Genomic DNA, 12,584 nt, shown 5'->3' on the forward strand with positions numbered 1-12,584 from the left:
TTATTTGTTTCGACAGGCCGTTTTTTTATCATGTGAGTGTGAAAGATAAAGGAAGGTGACCCACTCACAAGTATTATTTTTGTTATTAATAAAAATGAAAGTTCGACTGATAAGCAAGAAAAACAGTATCGGCATATATAGTGCGGTATAGGAATGAGGGTACTGTGAAGAACTTTATTAATTTGCCCCGAATTATTTTTTATTTCATAACGTTGCGTTACGGATTCTCAATATCATTTTCAATTTTGTTTCTCCAGAAGCTATGAAATACTTGTACTTTAGAAGAATTTGATCGATTTTATCAGTGCTTTCTATAATCCGATGCTTTTCTATAATTTAAGAAGCCAATATTTAAGTAGAAGACTAGCTGTGTAGATCAGTAGTTGGAAGTTCAATAAAGAGAACGTAACAGAAAGCAAAACAAGATTCCCTTTCTTCTTTGAAGTTACTTATTTTCACTCGTTTTTTTTTTAATAATCATTCGAATATCATAACTGTTCCGATTTAACATATTTATGTGGAAATTATGCTTGAACAAACAAATACACACAAATGAAAAATATGAAATAGAATGGTTATAGTTATGATTTGAAGCTGAGAAGAATATCCATAAATTGGATGTATATGTAAGAACAGTTAGGATATAGGATAAAAATACAGGTTAGTATATACATACATGCGAACACACAGACACTTATAACTACACAAATACATACACACTCTGCTCTGTATACCACGCAACATAATAAATATTCCAAAATAACTAAAATATAGGGAATCGTATTAAGTGCTATAGAGCAAGGATTTGTCTCATTCACTAATACATGCTAATTTAACGTTTGTCTAAAAATGACTACGAGGCCTCACATTTTAAGCTGTATATATGTGCATTTTGAAGAGATTAATGATTATTTTAGAGCTGGTGTGAGTCGCTGCATCGACAGATCAAAAGGTGTCTTTATGTGGGATTTTTTTTAGATGTCACACCAAAAATAACTCATCTTGACATAGTGATATTGAATTGTAATATATATTCCATTTACACTCCTTCAGTATTATTTCTAAATGATATTGAACGTATTCCGTTCGTTTATCCACTTACTAAGTTTTCATCCATATTTATAGCCCAAATGATCGGTGAGCTTTTGCCTGTAGCCCTTACCCTAAAATCATTAACTCTTCCGCTATTGTTATCCGATCTTTAAAAAGTAGCGTTTGTTATATGCATCCATCTCTGTCTGTCTCTCTCTTTCTCTCTCTCTCTCTCTCTCTCTCTCTCTCTCTGTATATATATATATATATATATATATATATATATATATATATATATATATATATATATATATGTACACACACACTCTGACACACATATAAATATATACATACACATATACATACATACGTAACACTAAAGCTTATTCCTTTCAATATAATATAAAGCCGTCGTTGTCCCCATGCCCAATACCTTGTTCAGGGCAAAATTAAATCAGGGTTGTGCTTTATTCTTTCTGAAGATATGTTGCTACTTTATTTTCTCAAGTAAAATTCATGCAGACCACTAACTGATTGCCAAAGTAGGTTGAACTATTTTAGTATAGAACATGATTCTATAAAGTATACATACATCAAAACGTCGTAAACTTCGACTCAGAAAATACAGAAATAGATATAAGAAGGCAAAGTTCATATGAAACATATATTGTAATGTATCCAGTGTCAAAGGTTTAGCATGTGTCAGAGCTAATTCCTGTCTTCCGCTAAATTTACGTGGTACCGAATATTTGTTAAAATGTTAGGAAGGAAAATTTCTTTTCTTGGCGCGTGCAAAAAATATGAATGGTATTCATAGAATAAAAATTTAATAATTTATGTTATTGAATGAAACCATATGTCGATCGGTTGGCATAAGTTTGGCAGAAATGACTTTCACTAGTTTTCTCATTCGCTAAAAATAAAACAAAAGCATTGAAGTATTTTAATCTGCTTTTTTTTTCTATTTCTTTGTTATTTATTGCTCTACGTATTTGTGGAACTGATCTAGCAGTGTTGATTAAAGTATGTAATCGTTTTACTGTAAAACTATGAATATTCTCAATGAGTTTCTGTAAACAATACTTAATTTAGATTGGCATTTTGACGTTATTTTTACGCAACCAAATTTTAACTGTAGAACGATGTATGATGTCAATGCAGCTTCGCATATAAATTCTTCAACTTACTTATGTCGTCAGTTAAGTATGAATTTAATAATATTAATTAATTTCTAATTTTCCTTTAATTTGATAAAATATGCATTACTAATTTTAATCATTCAATTCTATTTACTTACATTTCCTACCATCTCACGCTATGTGTTCACTTGCTATCTAAATGTAAATGTTAATTAGAAAAATACGAAAGATATTTTCCCCAGAGTAGGAAGCGATGCATTACTAGATGTGATTTATGAGGGTTCAATAACTGCTTTGAATATTCTCAATTTCATGTAAACTTCGATCTTTTAGTTAAAGTTAATGGCAACTTGATAAATCATAATGAAATCAATATTCACATGTCATGATCAAATCTTTTGAGATTCAAACTCCCGGCAGAATTAATCGACAATAAATATTCAATTCACATTTCCTGTTATTTCCTTTAATTTGAGCCGATAATACTTTGATTACGAAACTACCTATTTAAAATTCTATTTCTGTATTAGTACAAATAAACTCACAATTTCTTTTGGAATTATGTGGTAGAAACGCTGGTGTATGTATCTCTAATTGACTTGCAATACATTTTATATACTTAACGTTTATGATCAATAGTCGGTATCTTATGTCTGAGAAAGGATACAAAAAATGTTATCCATGTAGTCTACCAAGCTTCTTCCTTATACATTTGTATCATTATAAGAAAAACAGCACCCAGTTTTGACTAATCATGTTCTCTGTTTCTTATTTATTTTTCACAGTTTCTAAATTTTCCTTTGGAAACATTTTTTACATACATTGAATGAACTCCCAGATATTTGATATTCACTGTAGATATTTACTGTTTATTTTCCTCTTTAATGTTTGTATTTGAGTTTCACCGTATACTTTTACTGTCCGTATTATAATCTTGGTTCTGCCAAAGATACATATGAATTATGTGTTATACTACACAAGCCACAAGTAACACCGCCACCTAGTTCTTGTATATACTGAGGAGCATCTCAAAGTTTGAAAACATGTTGACCAATGTCTGAGAATTTCCTCTGTATAGATAATGAAAACTATATACGCGGAGGTACTGAAATGTTACTTGCTTTGATTAACAGAAAATAAAGGAGGATCAGTTAATTATGATTTTATTCAAGATATTCACTTCTCACTTAGCGCATCAGTCCTTCACATTTTCTAAGCCCTGTAATAGAAGTTGGATATTTGGGCCTTTCGAAATACCCTTAAAGCCAGGAACTTTTCAGCACCACTCGTATGGAAGATGTTACAATAAAAATTCTTAAATTGCTTCCACCCACCAATCAGTGAGTAGTTGCTTAAATCATTAATTTAAAATGCTCTAAATTTAATATCTGATTGCTTAAAACGCAATAGGATCGCATTTCTTTTAATAATAATTTGTGTTCAAAGCAATTAATAACACCGTATTTCAAAATGATCATAAATACCACCGTATTTCAAAATGATCATAAATATTAGTTTAAACCCTTCTACTATTTCTAAATATGCATTTCAATTAAAAGCTAAAATCTTTTAGACTGGCTTTGTAAAAAGAAAAAAAAAACAATAATGCGTTAATCAGGAATATATTAATGTAGAGTTAGGAAAACAATAGAACGTTCTTCTACAAATCTACAATAACATTTGAAACAATAGAAAATGCAATGTAAATCTGAAATATAAAACTTACACAATTTCTATCAATAACAATGAAATGTCATTAACCACTAGAATTGATTATAGCTCCCGAAATAACTATTATTATATTTATGAACGAAAGTAAAAAAAAACAAACTGAAAGGCAAAATATTCACCTATGGTTTATATAATAATTGTCATGTAATGTTGTTGAAATAAAATATGTGACATTTAAATATCTGCTTTCAACCATTATTTTAGCTGACTTTTATATATTCATTCCACTAGGATTTACTGCATTGTGCTAATCATTGGAGTCTAATGTTGTGTTAACAATTTCACTCTTAATTATTGTTGCGATATTTGTAATGCTTATAAATCATTTCTCAAAATAGATATTATTATATTTATATCTCCTATATTTTTTCTTTTGTTTATATTTTGTGCGCTCTCAGAATCCATATTATTATATGAAAAGCTGGAATTCATACAAACAAAAGTAAATACTGAATGCGTTTTGAGTTATAAGAAAGAATGTTTAGGTTTGGTTTGTTTTGAAAAGTTTGGAACTATAGTACTTTCCTACTGATTTTGAAGTATTAATGTACGCTAAATTATGCATAATGAAACGCATCTCTGATGAATGAGAAGAAGAATTTCCTTAGAACGGCAGTTGGTAAATATTTTATATCTTAAAAATAAATATACGGTAGTGATCCAGCATGGTGGCAGCTCTGAGCTGAAGCTACAAACGAAAAATATATATTTTCATTATCAACATTCAGAACTTACCTGTAGCTTTTTCTCCTTACTATAGTCCTATCTACTCTATATATTTAAATATTTCCATTAGAAGGATAGTTTATAGTTTGAATGGATTAATGCATATGTTTGTTGACTATTGTCTTTTTACTAATTAAAAGTATTATCCATAGTTTAACTAATAGGAAATACTTTATATACTTTTGCAAGAATTTCAGAATTCTTGTAGAGGCTCTACAAGAAGGACCACTGGAAAGATTTTCGATTCTCTAATTGCTACTTGTTCATTGATTTGACTGTGACTAGCAGAACACCTCCGTACTAAATATAGATATTTAGTAAAATAATTTCCTTGAATTAAATACATGAAATATAGAGAAGTAACTCCGCAAATGTAATGTCATCGAATGCAAACTTTTCATATTATTATATGCTTGGTGAATAAAATTTAAGTTCATAAAACAGTAGTTGTTTATTGTAATACTATGGTATTGTACCTAAGCAAAAAGAAACATCTATCGTGTATTATAGAATATTTTGCAAGTCAAAATACTATTAATAATCGGTGTTTTGCTCTTGTTGAAGCGTTTAAAGTGGATAATCATCACACTTCAATTTGATTCGATGTTAAAAATCATAGGAAATATCGATAGCGATTTTGAAAATATTTTCGACACTTCGGTGTTTTGAAGAAACGTAGAAAATATTTGTTTTGTGCCGAATTTTAATGACTGAGTTTCACTGAACAATAAAAAAATAAGACATTATACTCAGATAAGTCAAGAATTGTAAACACTATTCCTCTTTACCGATAATATAGTGGAATATATTACTGAATAAATATTTACTTTTATAAGTGAAGTATATTATTGATGCTCAATGTATATCATTAAAAGTAGGATCTCAAAAATCACAGATATTATGTTGTGTTTTATTGTTGTATTATGTTGTATTTTATCTAAGTGCAGACTCTTATTCATGATCACTTCTGTTATAAGGTGATACAGATGTATGTTAGAAATAACATTAAAGTTTGTTCCTGAGTTTTATCTAGAACAATTGTGTATACAAGTTCATGCAAGGATTTTATTTAGGTGAGAGTTTATGCATTAGTAACAAAGGAAATGAAGCACAGAAATCGCACTCTCATTGAAATGGCGATTACACGGAGGGTTTTAAACCTAAGATCGGCAACGTGACTCGAATGCTTGCCATAGTCGGGACACAACGCGATACATTCAAAAGAGCAGGAGGTTAAATTAAACTAAGCGGTTGGTTAAGTACCATCCAGGAACAGAAACCACACAGGCGTACGGATTGCAGTGGAGGATATCTTTACTGAATTTCTTTGAAATGAGGAATGAGGTATTCACTTTCGTGTTGGTCAGATGTTTATATGCTCCCCCACTTTGTACTGGACATTGGCCATTACATTAAAAGGTTACACAAATAAAGACACATTTCGAAAAGATTTTCATTTCTTACGACAGTTTTGCATAACACACAAATAATAAATAATTTTAATCTAAACAGACATCACTCCGAATTTAGAGAATTCAATCCTTCTCTTCTAAAATAATTTCATGACCAGGTTATGTGATAAAAAAGCTGGGTCGTCGTTATTGGTTACGACACTTAACATACATTATTTATCTAAATATATTTATAATGTAATGGAAAAAGGACCTATTAAGAATTTGAATGTGACACTAAATCATACATTTTAAACTACTTATATTATAGAAACAAACTGTATTAGTCTCAGTGTAACGGGCGTCTCACCTCTCTTAAGGCAAATATACAAATTATAGTTAGTCGTCGATTTTGATTTTATGGACCATAGCCTTCGTTAATGTGCAAAACCTCCTCGTTCTCTGATCACCATATTACTTCACCGTGGACGATTTCACATGAAAATCGGAGATTTTAACCAAACTTTAGTGTCATGAATACATAATCTTCTCGAATGTAAAATTTCCAACTTTTGTTTTGCATTATATTTTCTTACTTGTTTTAATCGTTACTGCAAAAACTTTATCTAAACGACTATGAAACTAAAAACAATATTCAAATTTGTTCACTTGGTTGTAAATAAGAGATGAAGACATAGTTTAATGTATATAATGATGTTAACTCTTATATTCTGAAACAAATGCAAATGTACGTGTTCTCTCTGCTTCACAATTAGGCGTTACATTTACCACCAAACTTCGCTCTACTTCTACAGATAAAATAATTATTCAGTTTCCAGTAAATCGATCTCACAAATTCAGGCATGTAAACACTGGAGCAGACTGACGTGAACACGTGCTCATAAATGAATGCAGATCATCCAAATCCACACGCATGTGTACACCTGAACTATAGTCAGGTTTTTCTCAGGATACATGTAAATGTATGTCAGTGTGTGTAACTGTATATGAAACGACTGGCGGAATATAAGCTTCAACACACTACTTAACGTTATGTGAAATATATGCAGGTTTTGGCAAATGAAACGGACTACTATTAATATTCATATCATCAATCCATTCGCCGTTTACTTTAAAATTCTATTGATCAACAAAGCTAACTTAATATTACATTTATTCACGTATCATTTATCTATCCTTAACCATATAAAAACTCTAGTGCGCGAATATATATGCATATACATGTGTGCGTGTGTATGTGTGTGTTTGTGTGTGAGTGTGTGGTGGGGTGAAATCATTATCATGTTCGGTTATAATAAAACAATTTCACACTAATCTCCATGGTTACTCCATATTTCCCTCGAGTACGAATTTATTATTCTTAAACACGAATTTATAATTGACAGGAACTTTGAGGTATCAGGTTGATAAGTTATCGTCCGAAGATGGCTTGCAAGTTAGTGCCAATATCATTTTTGTTTAAGAATGATTTATATATATATATCGCACACACATACACACATATATATACACCGTGCGATGGGTATTTTGTCGCCGTTTCCTAATTCTAATTTCGTTCATGTGCATTAGTTGTTTTCGATTTTGTCGACTGCACAGTATAGTAGGGTCAGATGGGCACCGTCTGTGAGAAAAGCAGCACCATTACGCAATTCATAAATTTGGAAATGACATGCTGTATTGCTTGGTATTCACGACGGAAACTTCAGTACCAACAGCTGGTGAACATACAGAGCAAGCGTTGGCTTGCCCTGTCCCCGAAATATGTGCCGAGAGTGATAAATATCAAACACCTAGTCAGGAACATGGTGTCTGGAGTGACAACTAGTGGTGCCGACGTTATGCTGGCATTCATCTTCCTAGACAGTGTCAGACTCAATACAGAGGCCTATATCAAGTGCCTGGGGGAGGTAGTGCTGCCCCGGGTCAAGAGGGTGACCGCTGGAAGACAGTATGTCTAACAACAGGACTCTGAGTCCAGAAGAGTGGTCTGGAGGTCGTGGCTGACCCCAATAGCGATTTTATTGAATATTTTTTTCTTTTAAGTATTTCAAGATATTTTTATGTAATTTTGGTCAAATGAGATGTCAGTGCTATTTTCAGTTTTGCGTTATGTAGACGACAATTTATTCACCACATCTTGTATACGCGCGCACACACACACACACACACACACACACACACACACACACACACACACACACACACACACACACACACACACATACACACACACACACACACACATATATATATATATAATGTTTATGAGACTGGAAGTGTACGAGAAGATTAAAATAGTGTTAATTGTTTTCCTTTACTTACTATGTTTAAGAGGAAATGTGAGACCATTAATCAGTCAAATCTGGTTTGAAGAAACGAACAAATAAATCTTTCACTTAAGCTGGTATACGTAGAGTTAGATGTCTTCCACTAGTCGAAATAAATATAGGTGAATAATACGGATTTAGAAATTTCCTTTGTCCGCTTTTGAAATTGTCTCCAACTAATTCTTCTCATAAATCTGATGACAGACCCAGTAATAGGTGTTTGTACACTTTTCAGAATTTTTGATTCAATAAATACTTGTTTAACAAATTGATCACGTAAAGTATTAATGAAATCTCCAGTTCGCACCTAATTTGCTTCTCATTATTTCTTCACACTAATTTGAAATTTTGTATATAATTGGGTAAAAAAATGTCTTACTTGAATAGCAGAATAGTATCGGAAAGTACCAGATTATGCGTATACATCAGCACTCTTTTGGTCCGGTAGTATATATCACGGTATTTATTAGACTATAGAATGTTGTTATACGTTGCTTGTCACATTGTGTTTTGCGTTGCTTTACTCTTCGTAAGGTACAACTCTGCTGACTAGACGAGCAGGCTAACATTCTCCATAATTCGAAAAGTAATCCGTCGAAGGCTTACAGTTTACAGTTGAGTGAACTGGAGCAACGTGAAACGAGGTGTTTTACTGAAGAATACAGACCGCCATCCGGTCCGGGAATCAAGCTCGCGATCTAGCAAACCTCAGTGCAACAGCCTAACTACTTGCCCTTGCGCCCTTACACAGAGGCGGTGCCATGTCCATTGAGGTAAATCCGAGTCGTGGTTATTGCTAGTTGAAATACTATATATATATACATACATACATATATATATATATATATATATATATATATATATATATATATATATATATATATATATATATATATATATATATATATATATATATATATATATATATATATATATATATATATATATATATATATATATATATATATATATATATATATATATATATATATATATATATATATATATATATATATATATATATATATATATGTATATATATGTATATATATATATATATATATATATATATATATACATATATATATATGTATATATATGTATATATATATATATATATATATATATATATATATATATATATATATATATATATATATATATATATGTATATATGTATGTGTGTATGTATCTATGTATGTATTATACGATGACAGCGTTTCAGGACATAGAAATGTGTATGCCTGAAACGAAAGTTTTAAAATTAGTCGAACAACCGGGACGAACATGGTGGAATCTTTGATGCCCATATACATTCCTACTGTGAAGGTTGAACCTGCTCGGGAGATGAATTTTTGCCGCATCAACGAGTGACCATCGAAGAGGCAGCATGTTTTTTTTTTGCAATTTACTTACTGCCGCCCACACACTTGAAACCATTGAGAAATTGGTTTCTGAGTTGGTGGAACTCTCTGTATACAATTGAGATTGCGCCACATTCCATTATCGCCTCTTTCGTCGCCTTAGATTTCCTTTACGTGGATGTTGATTTGCTAAATGAGAGCAAGTGCAGAAAGCGCTGCATAAAGGCTGTGCGACCAGCAGAAAATCATTTTCTCCAATGTATTAAGCAATCTTATAGATCGTCGGAAGTACCGCGCCTTCACCAATATAATAACCAATATTAGGGACCGCATCGAAATGCAAGCAGGAAAATGAGATAACAGTTCAATGTGTGTGAGTTTGTAAAACTATACGTACTGAAGACGAAGACAAGTACAAGTGTTAGTGAGCGTGTTTTTTTTTAACTGACTTCAAATATATTATGTAATAGAGTAATACTTTCTTTATATAACCGTTTCTACTCATATCAACATGTGCCAGGGTACTGAAGTTACGTTGAAGTCTATAATATATATATAGAAGCAGAACAACTATAAAGTACTGCTCTATAACTAATCTTATATCGCATGATTAAGGTCTATTTTCAGATCTCTCTAGTGGCTTGCCAGTATTCATTGCATCAAATCTACACGTTTCAGGAGACAATGGCATTTAATCTACTGCTTTCGCAGACGATCCCTTTTATCACTGAGTCAGCAAACAGTGACATATGTTGTCAAAGAAAAAAAGACAGGAAAACGTTTATTAAGTCATTCGGTAAAGTAACTCGAGAAAGTAATCGCGAACGTGTTGCTCACATTGAGAAAATAATATATTTCTTATATGTTCAAAGGGGAAGCACGAAATTATGGTGATATTCAGAAATTTCAAACTAGACACAATAGACACAATATTGGAAAGATTTTCTTATGAACATTTGTATTACAAAATTTCCTGATTTTAACGATTAAATCGAAACGATGCTGGACGATCTACGAAGCTGATCCACTGCTAGGAATGTGAAGTGAATCTGCAAATAATACGAAATGTTTTAAATTTGGTAACCTGTATTGCATATTGTCGTTCTACAGAATATTGCATACTCTCATTTTATTCTTCACCACTTCCACATCTGCAAATTCCTTAACACCAGTGATGACCTTCGAAAAAAAGTCCGGACCAACTTGCAACTGTTTTTTCAATTCACGACACGCATTTAGTCGTGGCTCGTTTTGATCTTCTGCGATGAAGCGAGGCCCAAATTTTTCTGCAATTATTTTCCTCACTCCAAAGTCCTTGGCAGGATATTCAGAACACACCAGTCATATAAACAAGTTCCTCAATTGTTTAGTGACGGTCCTCTAAGATCATGAGCAAGACTTATGTTTTGCTCATGGTGGCAGCGTTCTTGTAAGCTGTTTGAAGCATGACGACTCTTTCGGTTTTCGCAGAAATCATAATTTCTTGGAAGTACGCTGTTCCTTCGTTTCAACCATCGCAAAAAATCGACGAACAGAGGGGAAGCACAGCAAAACAAAGACGCATCACGTGGCAATATGACGTAACTAGACACTGCCAGTTGGCAGAGGGATGTCTCAGAAATGCATCAAATGGATCTTAGTGGAGCTTGAACTACAATAGGTTTGCCCCACAGAGAAAGGTCCCAGTTAGTTTTGGTTATCCCCTCATATATACATTTAAATGTGCATGTGTATGTGTAAGTGTATGTATATATATGTATGTATGTATGGTCAAAATGTATAGAAAAAAACAAAAGTCTAAGACAGGTGTATGAACAATAAGAAAATGTATTAGTTTGATCCTGGAAAAGGAAGCAGAAGAGACTTACAATGAACATCCACCTTTGAATAAAGCACGTGAAAGAATACAAGCTATCAGGCATATGCTTAGAACTCTGTCCAGTATTATAAAATTGATGACTACCAATTGCATTACTTCTCTATGTGAGACGAAAACACAATGTAATGCCCGGAATATTTGACACAGCTATTACAAGAACAAAATATTATATTTCTAATCTGTATAATACTATACAAAAGTTTTCCATTTTCCATACGTACATGACTATGAATATAAAATAATTTATATACATATATCTACATGCATACATCTATTTCAAATATAATATATATCACAATTATGTTTAAAAGTTAGTAATCGCTGGTTTGGTAAAAAAAAGAATCAACTCCACTAGGAACGACTATGTAATTTCACGTAATTACTCTTCATAACATAAGTATCATTAAGAAGAAAATATTGCTACTTCTCTGCCAAGTCAATTACTTTCCCCAATGACTTTGCGATTCATTTATAGAAGTAACAACAAACGTATTCAGTGTTATTAGCAACGTAACTTTTATTAATCAATTTTGAAAGCGTTAGCACTGTTTTTTTTTATGTATCGTTGTTCAGTTATATGATAACACAAAATTTCCCAACGCTGCACCTAATATATCCGGGTATATGATATTTCTTTTTTATATGTGTTCGTAGGTGAGTCTGTGTGATTACGAGTGTATGTATATATATATATATATATATATATATATATATATATATATATATATATATATATATATATATATATATATATATATATATATATATATATATATGTATATATATATGTATATATATATATATATATATATATATATATATATATATATATATATATATATATATATATATATATATATATATATATATACATATTTACACACACACACATATATATGTATATGCATATAGATTTAGATTTAGATTCAAAATTGAATATGATACTTATGTTTAGACACCAGAATATAGTTTGG

The 12,584-nt window shown here is 31.5% G+C and overlaps 1 non-coding gene across 1 annotated transcript; it reads left to right on the forward strand.

Annotated features, from left to right (window-relative positions):
* Positions 1-9,106: 9,106 nt before the first annotated feature.
* LOC149132387 (U4 spliceosomal RNA) lies at positions 9,107-9,244 on the forward strand. The gene has a single exon (XR_016244714.1). It is a non-coding gene; the product is annotated as a U4 spliceosomal RNA (small nuclear RNA).
* The last annotated feature ends 3,340 nt before the right edge of the window (positions 9,245-12,584 follow it).

The sequence above is a fragment of the Octopus bimaculoides genome, chromosome 16, assembly GCF_046866305.1.
Source record: "Octopus bimaculoides isolate indiv1 chromosome 16, ASM4686630v1, whole genome shotgun sequence".
Classification (NCBI taxonomy): domain Eukaryota; kingdom Metazoa; phylum Mollusca; class Cephalopoda; order Octopoda; family Octopodidae; genus Octopus; species Octopus bimaculoides.